General features: G+C 39.9%; 1 long non-coding RNA gene across 1 annotated transcript; it reads left to right on the forward strand.

Annotated features, from left to right (window-relative positions):
* The first annotated feature begins 279 nt into the window (after positions 1-279).
* Positions 280-23,710, forward strand: LOC107825463 (uncharacterized). Its single transcript, XR_001657067.2, has 2 exons — positions 280-776; positions 23,441-23,710. It is a non-coding gene; the product is annotated as an uncharacterized LOC107825463 (long non-coding RNA).
* Positions 23,711-24,123: the final 413 nt, after the last annotated feature.

Below are 24,123 nucleotides of genomic sequence, written 5' to 3' on the forward strand. Positions count from 1 at the left end.
GTTTCATGTTAGCTTTTGCATTGTGTAGTATTTTTATCTTATTTTAAAATGAGTCAATTAAGGTGCTGGATCACAATTTTAAGAATTCTTGGCCCAATTCGGGTTAGTCCATTAAGCCTAGGGACCCTTCTAGACTCTTCTTTGGAATCAAAAACAAATATAAAAAAAACTAAGGACTTAACACAAAAAGATCTAGGGACTAATTGGAAAATACACAAAAATACACCTAAACCTAGACTCTACATATAGGTAATGCCTAAAAAATCTGAGGGAGGGGCGCAACTTTACATCAGGAACGACCCCCCCCCCCCCCCCCCCCAAGGAAGCTTCATCTTCTTCTTCATAAAAGAACCAAAGAAAAAAACGTAGACTCCATTGAACCTCTAAGACAAAACCTAGATCTTAGAAGACCAGAACACCCCTTCCAAGCCATCTCTCTCTTTTTCTATCTCACCCCATCGCTGGCGACGGTTGCTGCTCCCGGTCCCCGCCTTCTTCCCCCTCTACTGTCGTTGTTTCACCGGAGTCGTGCCATTAACGTCGAATGAACAGGAAACCGACGATAGTCGTCAAAACTGTCGAATCTGATTCTGCCGAGTTGTATCAAAAATAGCATGTTGATGTCGTCTGAGGTCGTGGTTTGGGGTTGCCGGTTTGAGGTTCGTCGTGGTCGAAGTTTGAGTATGTCGAATTTCAGTTTCGTTTGATCTTATTGCCGATTTTCCGTCGTTTAGCATTTCAAGCTGTCAAACAATCATATTTCAGATTTGTTCAAGGTCTATTTCTCCCTTTCTTTTACTGTTTTGCCTTAGTTTCATGTTTTCGTTTTGTTGATCTATTAGTTAAGGTTTCATTGTTGTTTGTGATGCCGTAATAGCATTGGTGAACGTTTTGTTCTGATGATATTTGTTTTGTGTGTTGCCTTCATGAATTCGTATTCGGTTGGTTTTCAAGGGTTGAAATGAGTTGTTTTTTATCGTTGACATATTGCTTTTGTTGAAAATAAATGTTCCATAGTTAAGAATCAAATTTTTGACAAAAAATGAATAAAGGAAATGAACCAAGATTATGAGATGCATGTATTTAGTTGTTGAGATTCTTTACATTGCCATTAGCTTTATCGTGTATTGTTTTCCAAGCAGCTGGTGTATCACAATCGTTGTTGGCTTCTTTGTATGAACTTTTCAAGTCTTGCAATTTAAAAATAATTGATGCTGTATTGGTGGAGGTCAAATATGTGATACTTATTATTGACCAATAAGTTAACGTGATTGAATAATTCGACTGTCATTCCCGTTGTTTTGAATGTGGATATTGGACATCCAGAATGAAAAATCAAGCTTATCATTTTACTTTGCCTGCTCGGACCATTAGGAGCATGTTTAGGACCACCACACCCGGTAGACAAACCTTCAGGCGCATTATTAATATATCGTCGTGATTGTGGACACGTTCGCGTGACATAATTACGATTACTTAAGGATAGATTGAGGTGTGCCGTCCATAATAAAATTGCTCATGGCCCTCACATATTTATAACTTAGATACTAAAAAATGAATATGTTTAGTTTGCTTTAGGCACGTCTAAAATACCATCGTGATTGTGTACGCGTTCACGTGACATGATTACGATTTTAAAAACCAAACCGGAGTATGTGCTCGCGCAACTTTGGCCAAACTTTTCTCAATAATAATAAAGCGTTATTAATTGTGGACACGTCCGCGTGACATGATTCTTGACGCGCCAAACAAATGGGTACACGTACGCGAGACCCGTTTCAAGATAATTTTCTTAGTTAAAAGCGGTAAAAGGTAAATGCACAAAGGATCTAAAATCAGTAATTAGACAATTTAATAAGCCAAGTATGATCAAAGCGACCGTACTAGAACTACGGAACTTGGGAGTACCTAACTCCTTCTCCTGGGTTAACAGAATTCCTCACCCGAATTTCTGTGTTCGCAGACTGTATAACAGAGTCAATCTTTTCCTCCATTCGAGATTTAATCCGGTGACTTGGGACACCATCAATTATCACAAGCGGCGACTCTGAATTTAATAAAAATAATTCTGTTTCGATTGTCACTTAAATTGGAAAAACTCCCTTATACCATTTACGGGGTGTAGGCCAAAGGAGGTGTGACAGTTGTCGCGCCCTCTTTTTCTAGAGCAAAATTGGGTTTATGACATTTGGAGGACAACTCATTCCTTTTGGGAATTGGGTTTGCGTTTGAAGAGTCGCCACCTAATGATAAGGGTGCATTAGGACACCAAAAGAGTTTGATTTTGAATAACCAGAAATTAGGGTAAGGGCTTGAAATTATTCCAAGGGGAAGGTGTTAGGCACCCCTCATAATTCACTAGTATGATTCCCGGCCAGACAATTATTGTGAATTTGGGGTGCAATTAACATGTAGACAAATAAGGCTCAAATAAGAGGGGATTTCATATAATGGTTTGCAAATAAACAAAGTTTGGAAGAACAAAGAAAGCTGATTTTTTAAATAAGGAGTTGAAATGATAAAAGAAATAAAGAAATAAGGGAAAGGGGATCCTAGGTTTATTAACAATATGGATCACCCCACACAATTCTCGGTAATCACTCCTCAATGAGGGGCTACACGTGGCATTATCGTGTGGTCATCATATCCATATCTATCATTCCCACCCTGTTAAGGTATTTAAAGCGTGGATTGGTCTCGTTTACTTATTGCGTGCTATTATCCGTCCCAATCCTGTCAGTCCTGGAGGAATTTAGGACTACTAATCCTAAAAGGGAGATACATTAGGCTTATTCGTAGTTTCAAAGGAAGAAAAAAACTCTAAGGCGACATACAAAACATGTATTGCAAATTGGGGAAAGCATATAACAAGCATAGGCTTAGATATACCTCCTTGAACAAAGAAGCACGTAATTAGCATGACTTATACATACTGTTTAGGTTTAATTTAAAAGGTATTAAAGACGAGTGAGAGGAAATTGTTGAGGCAGTTTCAGCTTATCACATAACTCAGATAAGAAGTCTGAATCAGGCATGTTTGTTGGTTATAATTATTAACAGAAGCAGATTCAGTTTTTATTACCCTAAGGCTTGCCTAAGTGTTTGAACAGGGGTCCTATAGGCATGGGATCTACTGGATTCAAAAAATCAACGAAACAGTAAGGCTCGAAATGAACTGTTTGAATGCATACTCGTTAAACTTGCTAAGTGATAGAATAAGATTATTAAAAGAGAGGCAGGATTTAAAGGAATTGATTAAAAGTCTTGCGGCTGATAGTAGCCATTATTACTGATTTTAGATCTAACACTGAGTGAGGCGAATTAGATTTTTTATTAGAAACTCTTATAGGCATGTTTTCTAGGCATTACTGATTTTAAACCTTTATAGACATGGTACCTAAGTGCAGAAGTGTTTGAAACCTATAGACATGGTATCTAAATTCAGAAGTTGTTTAAAACCTATAGACATAGTATCTAAATGCAGAAGCTGTTTAAAACCTATAGACATGGTATCTAATACAGTTGAATATGCAGAATTAGAACAACCTATAGGCATGGTTTCTATATGTAATTGAATATGAAGGATTCAGAATAATCCTATAGGCATGATTTCCACCCTTTGCATGCATAGTTACCCACCCCTTTTCACTAGCCTGCCCCAAGTATTTATTACAACTTATTACAAACTGGAATAGTAAATTACATCAGAAAATACAAATAAAAGTACAACTAGAGGTAGCCTGATTCTGACTTCCTCACTGAGTTATGAGATAAGCCAACTCAATGACCATTGATCCAAAGCCTTTCTCAACTTGAGTGTGTCAGAGTTCCCTAAGAGCCTCAATGGGACTCCGGGCAGTGCTCACACCTAAATTGTATTATCAGAATGGGTATAAGCGCAGTGTGGAAGGGCCAGCCCTCAAGTATCCAAGTTCAGAGGGAGCTCAAGGGGTCCCAAGGAAAGTCTCACAAGACGGGGGCAGAACTTAAAGTCTAAGAGAGAGTGAAAGTATAGAAACAGAACTTTAAGAACTAGGGCAGTAAAGAAAAGGGAAAATGGTACTGGGAAATAGCTACAAAATTGATAACTTTGCACAACAGGGGGTCGGGGATTGGGAACTAATTCCAGAGAGCCCATGCTTGGAAAGGCTAAGCTTTGGGCATGCACAACAATGGGGCAGGGGTTTGGGGTTCATAACAGGACAGGCAGAAGGAAATTACAGCATGCAAAAGTAAGTATTGAACTATACACAAATAGTAGACAGACAAGAAGGTAAAAGTATTAAGTAAACACATTGTTGTGATTGCTGAAAATCTTAATCAGAACATACTAGTTTCAAAGAGGCAAAGTACAATAAAAGCAAGTAGCAGGACTTGAAAACAGGCCACAATACAAGTAACAAGAGAGAATGCTTTTTGAAGGTGAGTGTGAGTTCAGAAAACTAAGAGTGTTTGTATGTGTTATTGTCAATGAAAGAGCATGATATTTATAGTTTGAAAATAGGCAGAGAATAAGGCAAGAAAATAACCATGTACCAATTAAAATCAATCAGTAGAAGAACTTCCTTTAATTAAGGAGTTCGAACTCAAACGGTAATGACCAGAAATCATTTAAGGAAAGAGATCAAATAAGCATCTTGTGCAAAGTAGACAATTTGGGGTAAATTCATAGGAGTTTAATTAAGGGAAGGATCTTTGAAATACACGGTTAAACAAATAAGGTAAGAATCAATCAGAACATAGTAAATCAAGGAGTCAGAGATTCGAAATTACCGGTCCATAAATAAACCAAGTCAGAAAGTCTAAGGAAAGTTTTCAAATCAAACCAAGAAACAGGAAAATTAGTAAAACAAGGAAAGCATCAATCAGACTTACACAAGGAGGTCTAAAATCTGTCAAAAATTGAAAGTCATTTTAGGGGGGAAGCTCAACATATATAAAGAGCACACAAGTATTAGGCATACGAGGATGAACTTATGATAAAGAAAAGTGTCATGCAATTGCAAAATCAGTAAGTAGTGGACTATAGGAATATGGTAGCCACATAGGTCAGTTTCAGTAACTCAATAATGGAGAAGGGAGAGAATATCAAATAGCATGCAAAGGTTCCAGTAGAAAGACCTTAGAAGAGTTTAGCAGGGATTCAGAATCATATAAAGAAACAAAAGATTTTGAAATTCAATCGAGCAACAGATGAAACAACTTCAGAAACCCAAATAGGTCCAAAGAAATTAGGGTTTTGAAACCAAACAAGTTCAGAGATGAAGGACAAGCAAATCACATAGCAAATAGCCTCAAAACTCGAGTAAACCCCCCAAATTTAGGGTTTTCACCATCAATCGATTATAGAGATGAAGGACAAAAGAATTAGGCAAAAATATCAACGAAGAAAATAAAACCAGAAACCTTAAGAAAGGGCCAGGACTTTTAACATAAAGAAACAAAGTAGAAGAATCAACATAAGAAACACAGTAGAAGAATGACATGTTAAAAAAAATCAGAAAAGCTTCGAAATAACTTAACAAAACCCTAAATCAAAAAAGATAAAGGTTTTAAAGGTAAGGTTTTGAAAGAAACTTTAAGAAAACTTTCAAAACGTTTGGAGAGAACACAGATCGACAACGGATCTAAAAGAATCAGAAGAACCTTGAAGGTTAGGGTTTCAGAAGAATAGCCATATCCGACCGGATCAAGGTCGAGATCAGGCTTGAGGCCATGATAATCGATCATGTTGGAGTCGTAGGAGGTAGATACAGGCCATCAATGGCTTTGGAAGCCCTGGATGTGGTCGATTTTAGGTGGTGATTGAAGGTGGCGGCTAGGGTTTCTGAAAGAGATTGAGAGAAAATTGGGAGAGGGGGAATTCAAGGGCGGCTTCAGACGTGAAATGATTAGGGTTAGGGGGTAATGGGAATTAAAAAAGGAAAGGGAAATGGGGACCGTTGATCTGGGAGATCAACGGTTGAGATTAGAGAGGGTAGGTTGAAAACGGGTCTGGGTCAGTTTGAACGGGGTTTGGGTCAGGTAATTGAGTTTGAGATTGGGTTTAATTGAGGGTTGATTTAGGGCTATAATTGAAATAAACGGGGCTAGCATTTAAATGGCCACTTTTCCCTTGTTTGATTTTATAAAAATGGTAAAATAATTTCTGAAAATAAATTAAAGGCACGAAGATGATTAATAATACATAATTATCAAATAAACAATACTAGAGCCAATTTTATAAATATAATTACAATTAAATCTTAGAAGAGGCTAATATTGCAATTTAGCCTAAAAATGCTAAATAAATTTGTAAAAATATGCAAAAGTTATATTAGCTATATTTTAGTATAAATATGATAATTCACTAAATGAATCACCAAAAATGATAATTTTGGGGATAATTATAGGTTTTTTCTTGATGAAATAGGGTAATAAATTGATTTAAAAACCCTTTAAAAATTGGGAAAAATAATAAAACCTTGGGACATGCTTATATATGCATATACATGCTATTTTGAAAGTATTTTGTATATTAAAAATATACAAGGAAAAATTGGATATCAACAGCTGCCCCTCTTTACCCGGGAAGGATGAAAGAGTTGTCGGGTAAAGATATGATGGTCAATTTTGACCAAACAAAATGGTTCGAGGAGACTTAGGTTGTACTTTGGCTTCTGAGATGCCTACATATCCCTAGTTTTATAGAAATCAGATCGTATATAGTTCGGGATCCGTTGGCAGAATATGTCGATGGAGACTTTTCAAGAACGGATGCAATATTCAGGTTGGGATGAATGTTGAAGTCTGATAGGGCTGCGGGAACTAGAGTGGGATTGCTCCTGCTGAGATGGTCGTTGCTCGTCGGTTTACCTGTAAATAAGCAACGCAAGCACATATCGTGCGTAAATTTAAACATGATGCAAATTCCCGTCGGACCATGAATGTTTGTCTTTGGACGATTAAGATGATGTCCTTAGACCATGATGTCCTGGGCCATGAAGCATATAATAAAGGATTTTCAGGCCATGAAATGATGCTCTCGGGCTATGAGAATGATGCCTCTGAACTATGACGCCTTTGAATAATGATATGCAAACGATTAAAAGGGATCCTCAGGCCATGACATGGCGTTCTCTGGCTATGAAAATGGTGCCTCCGAACAATGGCGCCTTTGGACAATTTGGCAATCTTTCAGCCCATGAGATGTAGTATTTGGCAATCTTTCAGCCCATGCAATGCAGTAAGTGGAGATCTTTCAACCAATGCAAATGTAAATAAGGTGGCGATCTTTCAGCCGATGCAAAAATAAAGTAGCGATCTTTCAGCCATGCAAATGTAAAGGTGACGATCTTTCAGCCATGCAAATAAGGTGGCGATCTTTCAGCTGATGCAAATATAAATAAGGTGGCGATCTTTCAGCCAATGCAAATGGAGGTAGAGATTAACCTCGGAAGGCAGAATGGTACCCTTATGCAATGCAAGAAATGCAGATGGAGGTAGAGCTTAACCTCGGAAGGCAGAATGGTAGCCTTATGCAATGCAAGAAATGTAGATGGAGACAGAGCTTAGTCTCGGAAGGCAAAATGGTAGCCTTATGCAATGCAGAAATACATATGGAGACAGAGCTTAGTCTCGGAAGGCAGAATGGTAGGCTTATGCAAGAAGTAAAAGGGCAAATGATAATAGAATTTTCTTAGGTGATAGCGGATTGCGATATTGCGACTGCTGGGGATACTGTGTTTGCTGAGGACACTGCGTGCGGATAGCAGCTGTGACTAAGTGAAACGGTTCTAAGAGTTGTATTTCTGAGTAATGTGAGTCTCGTGAGTGTATAGTATATTTGATGATTTTGCAACTCAAGTGCCTGCATCCAAAGAAAAATCGTGAGTTTTGTAAAAGGGGGAGGTTAGTTCGTATCCCCGCTGGCTCTGCCTGACCTGCTCGACTGTGATCTGATGATACTGTATGTATCATTGGGGTAGCGTTGCTAAACAAGGCAATTTTGGCAATAAACATCATGATTTAGTAAAGAAAATGTAACAATAAATACATAATTAAGAGTAGTTTTCTTTAGATGAACCAACGACTGCGACGTGGTTCAAGACATTGCAACTCTTCTTGTTATGGAATTTGAGGGTCCTCCTCAAAATTTTGCCCTAGTTTACTGGGTTGCTACTTCTAACTGCTGCTAGCGATAATTGGCTGAAATCAACTTCGGAATTTTGAGGGTCCTCCTCAAAATTCTACCCCAGTTTCCAATCGCATGGGAAAATAAAAATTTTATTGAATTGTGACCGAACTCATAGGGCTGCCTACGTATCCCCTCTTAAATGGGAATCAGGTCAGGTGTAGTTCAAATTACATCATATAAGGAAAGCATAAATATTACACATAGTAACGTTTGACTGCATCTGAATTTATCAGCTTCGGCCAGAATTCTCCGTCCATTTTTGTGAGTATGAGGGCTCCTCCTGTTAGAACCCGGTGAACCATGTATAGACCCTGCCAGTTGGGAGAGAATTTCCCCTTGGCTTCATCTTGAAGTGGAAAATTTTTCTTTAACACTAGTTGTCTCGGTGTGAACTGTCTCGGCTTGACTCTTTTGTTGAAGGCTCTGGACATTCTGTTCTGATAAAGTTAACCATGGTAAACTGCATTCATTATCTTTCCATCGATAAGAGCCAACTGCTCATAACGACTCTTCACCCACTCTGCATCGTCGAGCTTAGCTTTCTGTATGATCCTTAGGAAGGGAATTTCTACCTCAGCGGGAATGACGACCTCTGTACCGTAAACTAGCATCTAGGAGGTTGCCCCGGTTGATGTGCGGGTTGTGGTACGATATCCCAGTAAAGCAAACGATACTTCTCGTGCCACTATTTATGCTTCTCTATCATTTTCCTCAATATCTTCTTGAAAAATCTTATTGCCAGCTTCTACTGTTCCGTTCATCTTACCAAGACTCCACTTTTTGCTCCGTCCGCGAAGCGTATGAATTTACTGGAATGTAGATAGACCAAAAGAGGGAATGAAGGGATAGGAATAGGAATTATAGTACCATTGGAAAAAAGGGCACCTGTGGGAACATCTCTACTGATGAAGTAGGCTGTAGAATTCTTGTGTCTGATCTTGAAAGTTTCACACATAGCTTTCATCAAGTCACTGTTGAGATTGGAGCCATTATCGGTAATGATTAATTCTGGAATCCCGAATCGACAGATGATGCGGTCGCGGACAAAGTCTGCCCCGACCTTCTTAGTACCGCTCTGTAGGATGTTGCTTCGACCCACTTGGTGAAATAGTCGATTACTACTAGGATAAACCTATGCCCGTTGGAAGCGGCAGGTTCGATTGGTCCAATAACGTCCATTCCCCAGGTGGCAAACGGACACGGTGAGCTTGTTGCATTGAGTTTGTTTGGGGGTACCTTTATCATGTCTGCATGTATATGGCAGCGGTGGCATTTTTGGACATACTGGATGTGGTTTGTCTCTATAGTCATCCAAAAGTAACCGGCTTGGAGTATCTTCTTTTCTAAGACAAAGCCATTCATATGCGGACTGCAGGTCCCATCATGAATTTCCTCTAGTAGCTTGGATGCTTCCTTTGCGTCGACACACCTTAACAGTCCCAAATCAGGAGTCCTCCTATACAGGATTCCTCCACTGTGAAAGAAATTTTGGAGAACCTCCGAAGTGTGCGTTTCTGAGTAGGATTTGCAAGTTCTGGGTACTCTCCTTTTGCCAAATATTCCTTGATGTCATGAAACCAGAGCTTTCCATCTGCTTCTTCTTCAACATGGGCACAATAAGTTGGCTGATCATGGATCTTTACCGGAGTGGGATCAATAAAGTTCTTTTCTGGATGTTGTATCATAGATGATAGGGTAGTCAATGCATCGACAAACTCATTCTGGACTCTGGGAACATGTTGGAATTCTGTCTTTGTGAACCTTTTCCTCAATTCTTGTACATAATATAGATACGAGAGTATCTTGGAGTTCTTGGTTGCCCATTCCTATGGGACCTGATGTATAAGTAGGTCTGAATCTCCGATCACTAGCAACTCTTGAATGTTCATGTCAATAGCAATCTTGAGCCCTAAGATGCAGGCTTCGTACTCGGCCATGTTGTTGGTACATGGGAACCTGAGTTTGGAAAACACCGGATAATGCTGATTGGTTTCTAATACTAGGACGGCTCCTATGCCACTCCCTTGAAGTTTGTTGCTCTGTTGAAACACATTCTCCAACTGTCATAGAATTCTACAGTATCTTCTCCTATGAATGATACCTCTTCGTTAGGAAAATATGTTTTTAGGGGTTCGTATTCTCCGTCCACGGGATTTTCAGCAAGGTGGTCTGCTAGTGCCTGTCCCTTGATCGCTTTCTGAGTCAGGTAGACAATGTCGAATTCACTCAAAAAGATTTGTCACTTGGCTAGCTTGCCAGTGGGCATGGGCTTCTGGAAGATGTACTTCAAGGTATCCATCCTTGATATGAGATATGTAGTATAGGCACAAAAATAGTGTCTCGGCTTCTGAGCTACCCAAGTCAAAGCATAACAGGTGTGCTCAAGCATAGAATACCAAGCCTCGTACGGGGTAAACTTCTTACTGAGGTAATAGATGGCATGCCCCTTCCTCCTGTTTCATCATTCTGCCCCAGAACGCAGCTGAAAGCTCCATCCAATACTGCAAGGTAGAGTAATAGAGGTCTACCTGGCTCGGGCGGGATCAAGACTGGTGGTGTTGACAGGTATTCCTTGATTTTGTCGAAAGCTTTCTGGCAGTAGTCAGCCCATTTGGTAGCGGTATCCTTTTTCAATATTTTAAAGATCGGCTTACAAATGATTGTAGATTGTGCTATGAACCGGCTGATATAGTTAAGTCTTCCCAAGAAACTCATCACGTCCTTCTTGTTCTTCGGTGATGGCAACTCTTGAATAGATTTGACCTTTGATGGATCCAGTTCTATTCCTCGGCGACTCACAATAAACCCAAGTAGTTTTCCGGCAGGAACCCCAAATGCACACTTCGCGGGATTCAGTTTCAGGTTGTACCTCCGTAATCTGTTGAAGAACTTCCTCAAATCTTCCATGTGGTCAGTGGCTTTCTTGGACTTGATAATAATATCATCTACGTACACCTCTATCTCCTTGTGTATCATATCATGGAAGATGGTAGTCATGGACCTCATGAAGGTGGCCCCTGCATTCTTCAGGTCGAACGACATCATCTTGTAACAGTACATTCCCCACGGCATAATGAAAGCCATTTTCTCAGCATCTTCTTCATCCATCCAGATCTGATGATACCCAGCGAAACAATCCACAAATGACTGCAATTTATGCTTGGCACAATTGTCGATCATGATGTGTATGTTTGGCCAGGGGAAGTCGTCTTTTGGACTGGCCCGATTGAGATCCCGGTAGTCGACACAGACTCTGACCTTTTTGGTACTGGCACAATGTTGGCTAACCATGTTGGGTATTCTACTACTGTGAGAACCTTGGCTTTGACTTGCTTAGTGACTTCTTCCTTGATTTTCAGACTCATGTCAGGCTTAAACTTTCTGACCTTTTGCTTTACCGGTGGGCATGTTGGATTGGTTGGCAGTTTATGAGCCACAATAGATGTACTCATACCAGTCATGTCATCATACGACCAAGCGAATATGTCTTTATATTCCCTTAGAAATTCTATGTATTCCTTCTTTTCTGGTGGCGATAAGTGGACACTGATTCTCGTTTCTTTGACGTTCTCTGCATCTTCCAGGTTAACAATCTCGGTCTCGTCCAGGTTGGACTTAGGTTTGTTCTCAAAATTCTCAACTTCCTTAACAATCTTTTCTGGTATGTCATTTTCCTCTGAATCTATGTCTGTTTGTTGCGTTGTCTCGTTGCATGTCACATTCATTGGTTCATCAAGATAAGTAATAGTAATGTTGTACAAGTAAAGTAATGAGAGAAAACAATAGTAATAAGTGTCGATTTATAAGAAAAGTCAAAATGCTTTGATAAATTGCATAATAACTATTTTGAACACTGGTGATCTTATTGCATGAATTGAAAACATGCGAAAAAATAAAAAAAATTTAGTAAATCAAAACAGTGCTTGTTTTTGCCTTGCTACCCCAAGGCTCGTCGGGCCCTGGTTGTCCTGATGGTCTAGTTATTGAGGCGGGACCCTCTGCTTACGGCTTGTATGGAAGGGCTTTCCTCCCCCTCCTCCTCGAGAATGACACAGCAGTCCATATCACTATCTTCTAAGAACAAGTTCTTCACCGCTGCCAAGCATCCTCTTCTTCTGACCTAGAGATAACATCGGCCAGTTGGATAGTCTACTCCAAGTGAGGTATTGGTTGCTCCAGCGGATAGTAAGGATCGCGCCATGGTGGCGACCAGCTGTTGAACTCTTCCCAGGTATACTCATATCCCAGACCGAAAGTAGTGCAATGCTTTTTGAGTTTTATAGACTTAGTAATTCTTTAAAGATTCTTGTCGAGCCCTTTGCCAGGTTCGTACCCACACCAATTCAGTATACTCTCGATCTTGTTGTCCCACCATTTATCTTTGTCAACAGCATTCACTCGTTCATGATGGTAAGTCTCTCCACCCTAGCTTCCTTCTCCCTTCGATTGACAGAATGGTCTGGCAACTGTATATGGGGTTGCTACCGTCGCCGTGAATGATCACTTCTTGGTGGTTCCATTCAAACTTTATTGCCTGATGCAGTGTTGATGCTACGGCCCCAGCGGCATAAATCCATGGCCGTCCCAATAGTAGATTGTAAGATGTTGGCACGTCTATCACTTGGAAATCGACATCGAACCAAGTTGACCCCATTTGCAAACACAGACTAATTTCCCTAATAGTGGACCTCTAGGAACCGTCGAAGGCTTTCACGTTGATGGCTCCATCCTTTATCTTGTATAGTCCCTTACCCAACTTCTTGAGCGTTACCAGCGGACAAATGTTGAGACGGGAACACCCCTCGATCAGAATCCTGGTGATGAAATAGTCTTCGCATTGCACAATGATGTGTAGTGATCTGTTGTGACCCAACCCTTCAGGTGGCAGCTCATCTTCATGAAAAGTAATTTTATGACTTTTCAATACCTGTCCTACCGTGTTGGCCATTTCCCCGCCAGTGATGTTGCTTGGCACGTATGCTTCACTTAGCACCCTTAGCAGGGCATTCTTGTGTGCCTCAGAATTTTGTAGCAAAGCAAGTATGGAAATTTATGCTGATGTTTTGTTCAACTGGATGATGACCGGGTATTCTTTGGCTTGTATCTTTTTCCAAAGATCATCTAGACTCATCTCAATGATGGGCAACCAATTGGAGGCCTGCTTGCTTGACTCAGCTAGGTGTTCCGGGGTATAGACCCTACCAGTCCTCGTCATACCTTGTGCGACAATAGTTTTCTCGAACCTAACCTTGCCCTTCCTCCTTGCCTCAGCTGTATAGTCCCATGGTATAGCTTTGGTATGGAATGGTGTCATGGTGTACATCGCTACTGGGATCGGCGTGGACATTTTCACTCTGAACGGAGCATGTGCTTTGGGGGGTAAAACTGCAACTTTAAATGATTGAGGTGCATTTGCTGGAGACACGAACTCGACCTCAGTTGGTGCTGGTATCTTTGTAGATGACGTTGTTTCAAACTCAAGCGGCATGGACATGTTTACCTCAGCATCCCCAGATGGCTGAATCTGGACTATGATTGGATTAAGAGTAACTATTGGTTTCTTTGGATCATCACCTTCTGTGATCAACCCGATCGACCCCTCGGGATCCTAATCGTCCTCTATTTCAATCATGTGAATGCTTCCACCCTTATGGTCTGGTAGAGGGTTATTGCGGACATTCGGAGCGGATTCCTTTGCCACAATAATTTTGTTGTCAATCAGAGCCTGGATTTTGTCCTTCAGAGAATGACATTTGTCGATGGTGTGTCCTTTCATGCCGAAATGGTATGCACATGATTTGTTTGGATTAACCCATTGAGAAGGGTTCTCAGGAGTTATAGCAGGGATAAGGGTGACATAACCAGCAACTTTGAGTCTCTTGTACAACTGGTCAATGGGTTCGGCAATGGCTGTAAACTATTTAGGAGGTCTGCGGTCAAAATTTGGTTGAGGTCTAGGGAAGTTTTGGCGTGTAGGAGGTGATTGATGGTGGGATGGTTGAGCATTGTAGGCTTGGTAAACAAGTGAGGGTTGGGAGTATCTGGGTGAAGTAGGCTGATAAGTGGGTAGTGGAGATGATTGATAAGTGGGTGGTGGAGTTTGGTAAGAGGGTGAGGGTGCTTAGTAGTTTGGAGTAGGCTGATATGTGAGTGGAGGCATTGGATAGGTTTGGTATTTGATGTGAGATTTGGTTCTTTGTGCCACAATTACGGCTCTGATGTCCCTTTTCATGGACATACCACCGGACTGTAAGGCCTTATTTGTAGCTTGCAAGGCCTCGAGGTTCGTAACCATACCACTTTTGATGCCTTCTTCAATCCTTTCACCCAGCTTGATAATGTCGGAAAATTTGTGGCTCTCAATCATCATCAGCCTTTCATAATACTGTGGGTCCTGAGCCCGGACAAAGAATTTGTTCATATGTTCCTCGTCTAAGGCATATCTGACCTTAGAAGCTTTGGACCTCCAGCGAGTAGCATATTCGCGAAATGTTTCTGTAGGTTTCTTCTTTAGATTCTGAATGTAGAACACATCTGGCGCATTCTCCGTGTTGAACCTGAACCTATCCATAAAATCGGACTCTATGCCTCCCCAACTTGACCACTTCTTCGGATCTTGGCTAATGTACCAAGATAGAGCATCTCCTTTCAGAATCCTCATGAAAAACTTCATGCGGATTCTCTCGTCTTTCCCTACTCCAACCAGCTTGTTACAGTATGTTCTAAAATGGACCCTCGGATCACCTGTACCGTCAAACATCTCAAACTTCGAAGGTTTTTACCCCTCCGACAGCTCAACATCTGGTTGTATGCAGAGATCTTTAACCCTCAATTCCCTTACTTTCTTCGACGCCTTGAATTTGACTAGTCAGTTTCTTAAGTTCTTCAGCCAGGTTCCTGATGAGCGAGTCTTTATCATCAGACTCGGGTGTGCTTAAGATGGGTTGGGTGTTGTGTGGCATGGTCTCCACATAGATGGGGGTGTTGTGATGGGTGTGAAAGTGGTCATTTGTGGAGTTCAAGGGTTCTGGGACGAGCAGCGGAGTATTGTTGGAAGTATGGCAGGTGTTGCAGTGGTGGTGAGGAGCGGGATGATTTTGTGGCTTTGGAATATTTTGTGGAGGTGTGGGGTTCTGAAAATTTGGGAAATTGACATCGGTAGTGGTGAGGGAAAATGATAGATTCACCAGATTCCAAACCTGATCAAGTTCTTTTTGGAATTTCAGCAGCTTTTGTTCGAGTTGGGATGCACTTTCCTTAGGAACCAGAGTACCATGACCATGAGCGACCTCTACCCGTTTAGCTGAGTTTTCCTTTCTGGAGTTGTTCACATCTTCCATCTTTCCTATGTTCTTGTTTTTGATAGGACTAAGAGGAGGAGTGGGTGGAGGGCCCCTGGATCTCATGGAATAAGATGATGTTGCCAGAGTGCACGAACTAACCTTTGGGGAGGGGAATAAATAAACAAAAATTGAAAATAAAAAGGTAACAAGTTAGAGAGGATTATAAGAAAATATTGTGATATTTAAACACATAGTGCAAGAATGTAAATCGTGTCCTATTTTGGGGACCTCTTTGTGCCCGAGGTAAGCCTAGCGACAAGTTGATTTGGAGAACTTAGAATGCTAAATGCCTCATTTTATTGATAAAAGTAGACAAATCCCAAATCGACACTAAATAACAGGAAATAAAATATCACTAATGGTCATTGGCCTTATTACATTCATAAAACGAAAAAGTAAATTCCTATCTACTTGGTAAATTCCTATCTAATTGGTCCCAGAAGGACCTTCCTCAGGTTGAATGCTCTCGTTGATCAAATCCTCCAGTTCACGTTGGTTCACCAGTAAAAATGCCTTTGCCAGGAGTTCTCCTTTGTTTCCCTCGGCGTTCTGGAAGTCGGTGACTCTCTTCCTCACTTTCCCTTCGAATTCCAGCAGACTGTACTCCATATATTCCAACTTTTTGCTAGCTTTGGCAGCCTCTCTTTCCACTCATTGATTTGGTCATCTGATGGAAAACTCCTCCACCAGTCTAGCAAGAGTGGGGGTGTGCTAACCATTCCAAAACTGGGGACCTTGTTCTTTATTTTCTGGAAAACAAAAGGGTTAAGACCATAACCCTACCGGACTCGACTATTTAACATCAACAATTAGCATGAAGCATTTAGTTCTCCAATTAAATGCACATAACGTGATAGTGTCCATTTGGGTTTTAGGGAAACCCAGTGAACTTTGGATTAGGTTATCTTAAAGAGTCATTATGCGAACAACATAACTGACTCGGCTAGGTTTTACCATGATGCATGCACAATTAAACAGAGTAAGGTTTCTATGAGGTTTTAGACTGGTACCCTTGAGCGGACAACTTAAGGGGGAAAGGCATGGAACCGTCGACTACACCGTTGATCGACTGGTTTTACCGCAAATACGCCTTTTTCGGATTTAGGGGGTGATAATATCAGAAGAGCGCAACCACTCATTATAAGCGTTGCTATGGCATTTTGTTTGGCACGAGTGGAATATGATGTTGAGCATGATTATGCAATAATTAAAAGTATGTTGGCACATATTTGCTCATTAAGAAAGCAGTAAATATAGTCATTTCATAATTTAAAGCGGTAGTAAAGAGAAGCAGTAAAGGAAAGAAATAAAGGAGAGAAACAAAAGACAAGTCAGTTTTGCAAACAAAAAGAAAATTGAATGCTTGAAAGAAATAAACAAATAATTGTGCATAAAGAAGCATAAATTCATGATAATAGTCTGAAATGGTAAAAGCCTAAAAATCCTCAGTAGAGTCGCCACGCTGTCGTGCCCCCTTTTTCTAGAGCGAAATCGGGTTTATGACATTTGGAGGGACAACTCATTCCTTTTGGGAATTGGTTTGCGTTTGAAGAGTCGCCACCTAATGATTAGGGTGCATTAGGACACCAAAAGAGTTTGATTTTGAATAACTAGAGATTAGGGTAAGGGCTTGAAATTATTCCAAGAGGAAGGTGTTAGGCACCCCCCCACAATCCACTAGTATGGTTCCTGGCCAGACAATTATTGTGAATTTGGGGTGCAATTAACATGTAGACAAATAAGTCTCAAATAAGAGGGAATTTCATATAATGGTTTGCAAATAAACAAAGTTTCGAAGAACAAAGAAAGCTGATTTTTTAAAGAAGGAGTTGAAATGATAAAAGAAATAAGGGAAAGGGGGTCCTAGGTTTATTAACAATATGGATCACCCCACACAATGCCAGATAATCACTCCTCAATGAGGGGCTACACGTGATATTAACGCGTGTTCATCATATCCATATCTACCCTTCCCACCCTGTTAAGGTATTTAAAGCGCGGATTGGTCTCGTTTACTTATTACATGCTATTACCCGTCCCAATCCTATCAGTCCCGGAGGCATTTAGGACTACTAATCCTAAAAGGGAGGGATATTAGGCTTATTTGTAGTTTCAAAGGAAAAAAGACTCTAAGGCGACATACAAAACACTTATTGCAAATTGGGGAAAACATATAACAAGCAGAGGCTCAGATATACCTCCTTTAACAAAGAAGCACGTAATTAACATGACTTACACATACTGTTTAGGTCTGATTTAAAAGGTATTAAAGATGAGTGAGAGGAAATTGTTGAGACAGTTTAAGCTTATCACATAACTCAGATAAGAAGTCCGAATCAGGCCTGTCTGCTGGTTGTAATTATTAACAGAATCAGATTTAGTTTTTATTACCCTAAGTCTTGCCTAAGTATTTGAACAGAGGTCCTATAGGCATGGTATCTACTAGATTCAAAAAATCAACGAAACAGTAAGGCTCGAAATGAACTATTTGAATGCATACTCGTTAAACTTGCTAAGTGATAGAATCAGATTATTAAAAGAGAGGTAGGATTTAAACGAATTGATTAAAAGTCCTACGGCTGATAGTAGTCATTATTACTGATTTTAGATCTAACACTCAGTGAGGCGAATTAGATTTTTTATTAGAAACTCCTATAGGCATGCTTTCTAGACGTTACTGATTTTAAACCTTTATAGACAGGGTACCTAAGTGCAGAACTGTTTGAAACCTATAGACATGGTATCTAAATTCAGAAGCTGTTTAAAGCCTATAGACATAGTATCTAAATGCAGAAACTGTTTAAAATCTATAGACATGGTATCTAATGCAGTTGAATATGCAGCATTAGAACAATCCTATAGGCATGGTTTCTATATGTGATTGAATATGCAGAATTAGAACAACCTATAGGCATGGTTTCTATATGTAATTGAATATGTAGAATTAGAACAACTTATAAGCATGGTTTCTATATGTAATTGAATATGAAGGATTTAGAATAACCCTATAGGCATGATTTCTGCCTTTTGCGTGCATAGTTACCCACCCCTTTTCACTAGCCAGCCCCAAGTGTTTATTACAACTTATTACAAACTGGAATAGTAAATTACATTAGAAAATACAAATAAAAGTACAACTAGAGGTAGCCTAATTTTGACTTCCTCACTGAGTTATGAGATAAGCCAACTCAAAGACCATTGATCCAAAGCCTTTCTCAACTTGAGTGTGTCAGAGTTCCCTAAGAGCCTTAATAGGACTCTGGGCAGTGCTCACACCCAAATTGTATTATCATAATGGGGATAAGTGCAGTATGGAAGGGCCAGCCCTCAAGTGTCCAAGTTTAGAGGGAGATCAAGGGGTCCCAAGGAAAGGCTCACAAGAGGGGGGCAGAACTTAAAGTCTAAGAGAGAGTGCAAGTGCAGAAACAGAACTTTAAGAACTAGGGAAGTAAAGAAAAGGGAAAAAGGTACTGGGGGAATAGCTATAGAATTGATAACTTTGCGCACAAAAGGGGGTCGGGGATTGGGAACTGATTGCAGAGAGCCCATGCTTGGCAAGGGTAAGCTTTGAGCATACACAGCAATGGAGATGCTGGCATGCCTATAAGCCTACCAGAACATACAACAGCGAAGAATCATAGGGGTTAGGATCCCAAGGGGATCAAGCTTGAGTCATGGATAGTAATATTCAGTACTATCATGCCTCAAGCAAACCATAGTATCAAACACATTGGGGCAGAGGTTTGGGGTTCATAACAGGACAGGCAGAAGGAAATTACAGCATGCAAAAGTAAGTATTGAACTATACACAAATAGTAGACAGACAAGAAGGTAAAAGTATTAAGTAAACACATTGTTGTGATTGCTGAAAATCTTAATCAGAACATACTAGTTTCAAAGAGGCAAAGTACAATAAAAGCAAGTAGCAGGACTTGAAAGCAGGCCACAATACAAGTAACAAGAGAGAATGCTTTTTGAAGGTGAGTGTGAGTTCAGAAAACTAAGAGTGTTTGTGTGTGTTTGTGTCAATGAAAGAGCATAATATTTATAGTTTGAAAACAGGCAGAGAATAAGGCAAGAAAATAACCATGTACCAATTAAAATCAATCAGTAGAAGAATCTCCTTTAATTAAGGAGTTCGAACTCAAACGGTAATGAACTGAAATCATTTATGGAAAGAGATCAAATAAGCATCTTGTGCAAAGTAGACAATTTGGGGTAAATACATAGGAGTTTAATTAAGGGAAGGATCTTTAAAATACACGATTAAACAAATAAGGTAAGAATCAATCAAAACATAGTAAATCAAGGAGTCAGAGATTTGAAATTACTGGTTCATGAATAAACCAAGTCAGGAAGGCTAAGGAAAGTTTTCAAATCAAACCAAGAAACATGGAAATTAGTAAAACAAGGAAAACATCAATCAGACTTACACAAGGAGGTTTAAAATCAGTCAAAAATTGAAAGTCATTTTAGAGGGGAAGCTCAACATATATAAAGAGCACACAAGTATTAGGCATGCGAGGCTGAATTTAGGACAAAGAAAAGTGTCATGCAATTGCAAAATCAGTAAGTAGTGGACTATAGGAACATGGTAGCCACATAGGTCAGTTTCAGTAACTCAGCAATGGAGAAGGGAGAGAATATCAAATAGCATGCAAAAGGTCCAGTAGAAAGACCTTAGAAGAGTTTAGCAGGGATTCAGAATCATATAAAGAAATAAAAGATTTTGAAATTCAGTCGAGCAACGGATGAAACAACTTCAGAAACCCAAATAAGTCCAACGAAATTAGGGTTTCGAAACCAAACAAGTTCAGAGATGAAGGACAAGAAAATCACATAGCAAATAGCCTCAAACCTCGAGTGAACCCCCTCCAAATTTAGGGTTTCACCATCAATCGAGTATAAAGATGAAGGACAAAAGAATCAGGCAAAAATATCAACGAAGAAAATAAAATCAGAAACCTTAAGAAAGGGCCATGACTTTTAACATAAAGAAACACAGTAGAAGAACAACATAAGGGACACAGTAGAAGAATCAACATAAGAAACACAACAGAAGAACGACATGTTAAAAAAATCAAAAAAGATTCGAAATAACTTAACAAAACCCTAAATCGAAAAAGATAAAGGTTTTGAAGGTAAGGTTTTGAAAGAAACTTTAAGAAAATTTTCAAAAGGCTTGGAGAGAAAATAGATCGACAACGGATCTAAAAGAATCAGAAGAAACCCAAAGGGTGAGAAAGGCTTGGAAATCATCGATCTAAGCAGGAGAGGTCGAGATCAGGCTCGAATAGCTATATCCGACCGGAGCAAGGTCGAGGATGGCCGGAGACAGCCATAGCACTGAAAAAACATCCGAGGTCTGGACCAAATTTCTTCAAGGTCTGGCCTTGAGGCCATGATAATCAAGCATGTAGAAGTCGTATGAGGTAGATACAGGCCATCAATGGCTTTGGAAGCCTTGGATGTGGTTAATTTTTTATGGTGATTGAAGGTGGCGGCTAGGGTTTCTGAAAGAGATTGAGAGTGAATTGGGAGAGGAGGAATTCAAGGGCTGCTTCAGACGGGAAATGATTAGGGTTAGGGGGTAATGGGGAATTAAAAAAGGAAAGGGAAATTGGGACCGTTGATCTGGGAGATCAACGGTTGAGATTAAAGAGGGTAGGTGGGAAACGGGTCTGGGTCGGTTTGAACCGGGTTTGAGATTGGGTTTAATTGAGGGTTGATTTAGGGCTATAATTGAAATAAATGGGGCTAGCATTTAAATGGACACTTTTCCCTTGTTTGATTTTATAAAAATGGTAAACTAATTTCTGAAAATAAATTAAAGGAACTAAGATGATTAATAATACATAATTATCAAATAAAAAATACTGGAGCCAATTTTATAAATATAATTACCATTAAATCTTAGAAGAGGCTAATATTGCAATTATATGCAATTTAGCATAAAAATGCTAAATAAATTTGTAAATATGCAAAGATTATGTTAGGTATATTTTAGTATAAATATGAGAAATCCACTAAATGAATCACCAAAAATGATAATTTTGGGGATAATTATTGATTTTTTTCTTAATGAAATAGGGCAATAAATTGATTTAAAACCCCTTTAAAAATTGGAAAAAATAATGAAACCTTGGGACATGCTTATATATGCATATACATGATATTTTGAAAGTATTTTGTATATTAAAAAATATACAGGGAAAAATTGGGTATCAACAGTTCGCAGTTGTCGTGTCGCGTTCACATAGAAGGATAGAGCAGCTGAGCTTCGGGGGAATTAACTCATCGCGTTCGCGATGGATGGAACGCGTTCGCGAAGGTTCGTCTAGGTAAAGCATTGCGTTCGAGAGGGTCTGGTCGCGATCGCGTAAGAGGAAAGTTGGTCAAAGTTAAATTGTGCTTCGCGAACGCGAGGCGTTGACCGCGTTCGCGAAGAGGATTTTCAGGCCTGGGCAGAAAGTTTAAAAAATCGTCTTGTTCGCGAATGTAGGGTTTATTTACTCCATAGTTGGTCGTTTTTGGAATTTTTTGAAGGAGATTGAAGAGGGATTCAAGGGGAAACATTTGGAGGTAAGAATTTTGGAGTTAAAACTCGATTCTATTGTGAAATCTACCTAATAAATCATGAAATCTAAGCCTAAAATTGAGAAATTAGGGCTTGAGATTAAGAGACTTTAAATGAGGATTTGAGGGGTCATTTAGACTCCAATTTCAGTGTTATTGATATGTATAGACTCGTGGGAGGATAAGGATTCCGGTGATGTAATTTTTATCGAGTTTCGAGACATGGGCCCGGGGGTCAGGTTTGGCCAATTTCGAGATTTTGGTATTATTTGATTGTTTTCGCTTGGGCTTCGTTCCCTTAGCATATTTTGACGTCGTGATTCTAATTTTGGATAGATTCGACACGAGTGGAGACTGATTCGAGGGGCAAAGGCATCGGGATCTAGAGATTTGACCGGTTCGAGGTGAGTAATGATTGCAAATGATGTTCTGAGGGTTTGAAACCCCGGATTGCACATAGTAGTGCTATATTGAGGTGAGGCACACATTTGATGACGAGCGTGGGGTCGTGCACTATTGGGGATTGTGACTTGGTCCATCCCGATTGATGATTTTACCGCGTATTTGATTGTAAACTATTTGTGATCATCATTATTTGGGTCGAATGCCATATTTGGGCTTCGTGCCAACTATTTGAATCCTTCGAGGATTTTTATTGATATTTCCTTACTGTTTTGACTTTATACTTGAACTCAGTCATGTTATTTTCCATTGTGTTTGTACTCAGCCATGTTTACTCAATTTTAATACTTAAATGATATTTTTAAATGATGTTGGGCTGAGAAACACTGTTTTACTATTGCCCGAGTGGCTTGTGAGGATTTTTGACTGAGTGAGGCCGAGGGCCTCTGTTGTGAGGAAATATTTGATACTGATCATGAGGCCGAGGGCCTGAGATGTGTGCACCATGAGGTGACTTGATTGATATGAGGCTGAGGGCCCAGTGATGATGCCATGAGGTGGCTTGATATTGCGCTTGGGCTATAAGGGGCACTTCCAGGTGTTTGCACACCCCCCAGTGAGCGCGGGTACCCATTGCGATATGAAATTGAGCCCGAGGGGCCGGTATTGTTCTGAGATGTTGCCCGAGGGGCGGTTTTGTTGATATAGTGCCCGAGGGGCGAACCTTTACGTGTTTATTTTTCCTTAATTGTCTATTAACTATCTGCTTACTTGTTGATAAATGATTTTACTTATCTTTTAATTGGTTTACTTTTTTAAATAGTTTTACTGCTTCATTATAGAATGCATTGTGCCTTACGTATTTTCTTGCTTTCAGTCTTTATTTACATTTGTTACTCACTGAGTTGGAGTACTCACTTTACTCCTTGTGCCCTGTGTGCAGATTCAGGCATAGCTGGTCCCGCTCCCGAGTGCTGATCATTCCAGTTCAGGCAGATCCGAGGAGTCTTTAGGTAGTTGTTGGCGTTCGCAGCCCGGAGCTCCTCCCTATCTTTTTTTTCCTTTATGTCCTTAATTCTGTATAAAACTCTGTAGTTACTTTGGGGTATTCTGTGTTGTTAGATGATGTGACTTGTGACACCCCGGTATCGGGCTATGTTTGGGTTGTATTCCGCACATTATACTATCTTTTGCTTAGACTTTGGTTTATTAACTCATGCTTAGACTGTTTATTATTGTTTAACTACTTAAAAGGTGAATTGGGTTTAATTGACTGACCTTGTCTTCACGAGAGGCACCATCACGACCGGGTTCGGGTTTAGGGTCGTGACAATGACACTATCACCTTTGTGTTAAAACCACAACCACAAAAATTCAATCCGTTTTGAGAACTCTCTGCTCTTTGCGACATGGCTACAACGACTATGAAGTTCAAACTCTAAATCAGGGAAGAAGAAGACAACTAGTATAATAGAGTTCAATTTCCTATAAATTTCATGAAAGCTTCAACAAATTGAAGAAATAATGCAGTCTTTGAATATTCATAGAGATGGAGCTTTTGAGATTTAGGGTTTATTTTGTATCTGATAACAAAGATAGATGTAGGAAAATGGGGTATAAAGGGGG

The sequence above is a fragment of the Nicotiana tabacum genome, chromosome 11 (genome assembly GCF_000715075.1).
Source record: "Nicotiana tabacum cultivar K326 chromosome 11, ASM71507v2, whole genome shotgun sequence".
NCBI classification, from domain to species: Eukaryota; Viridiplantae; Streptophyta; class Magnoliopsida; order Solanales; family Solanaceae; genus Nicotiana; species Nicotiana tabacum.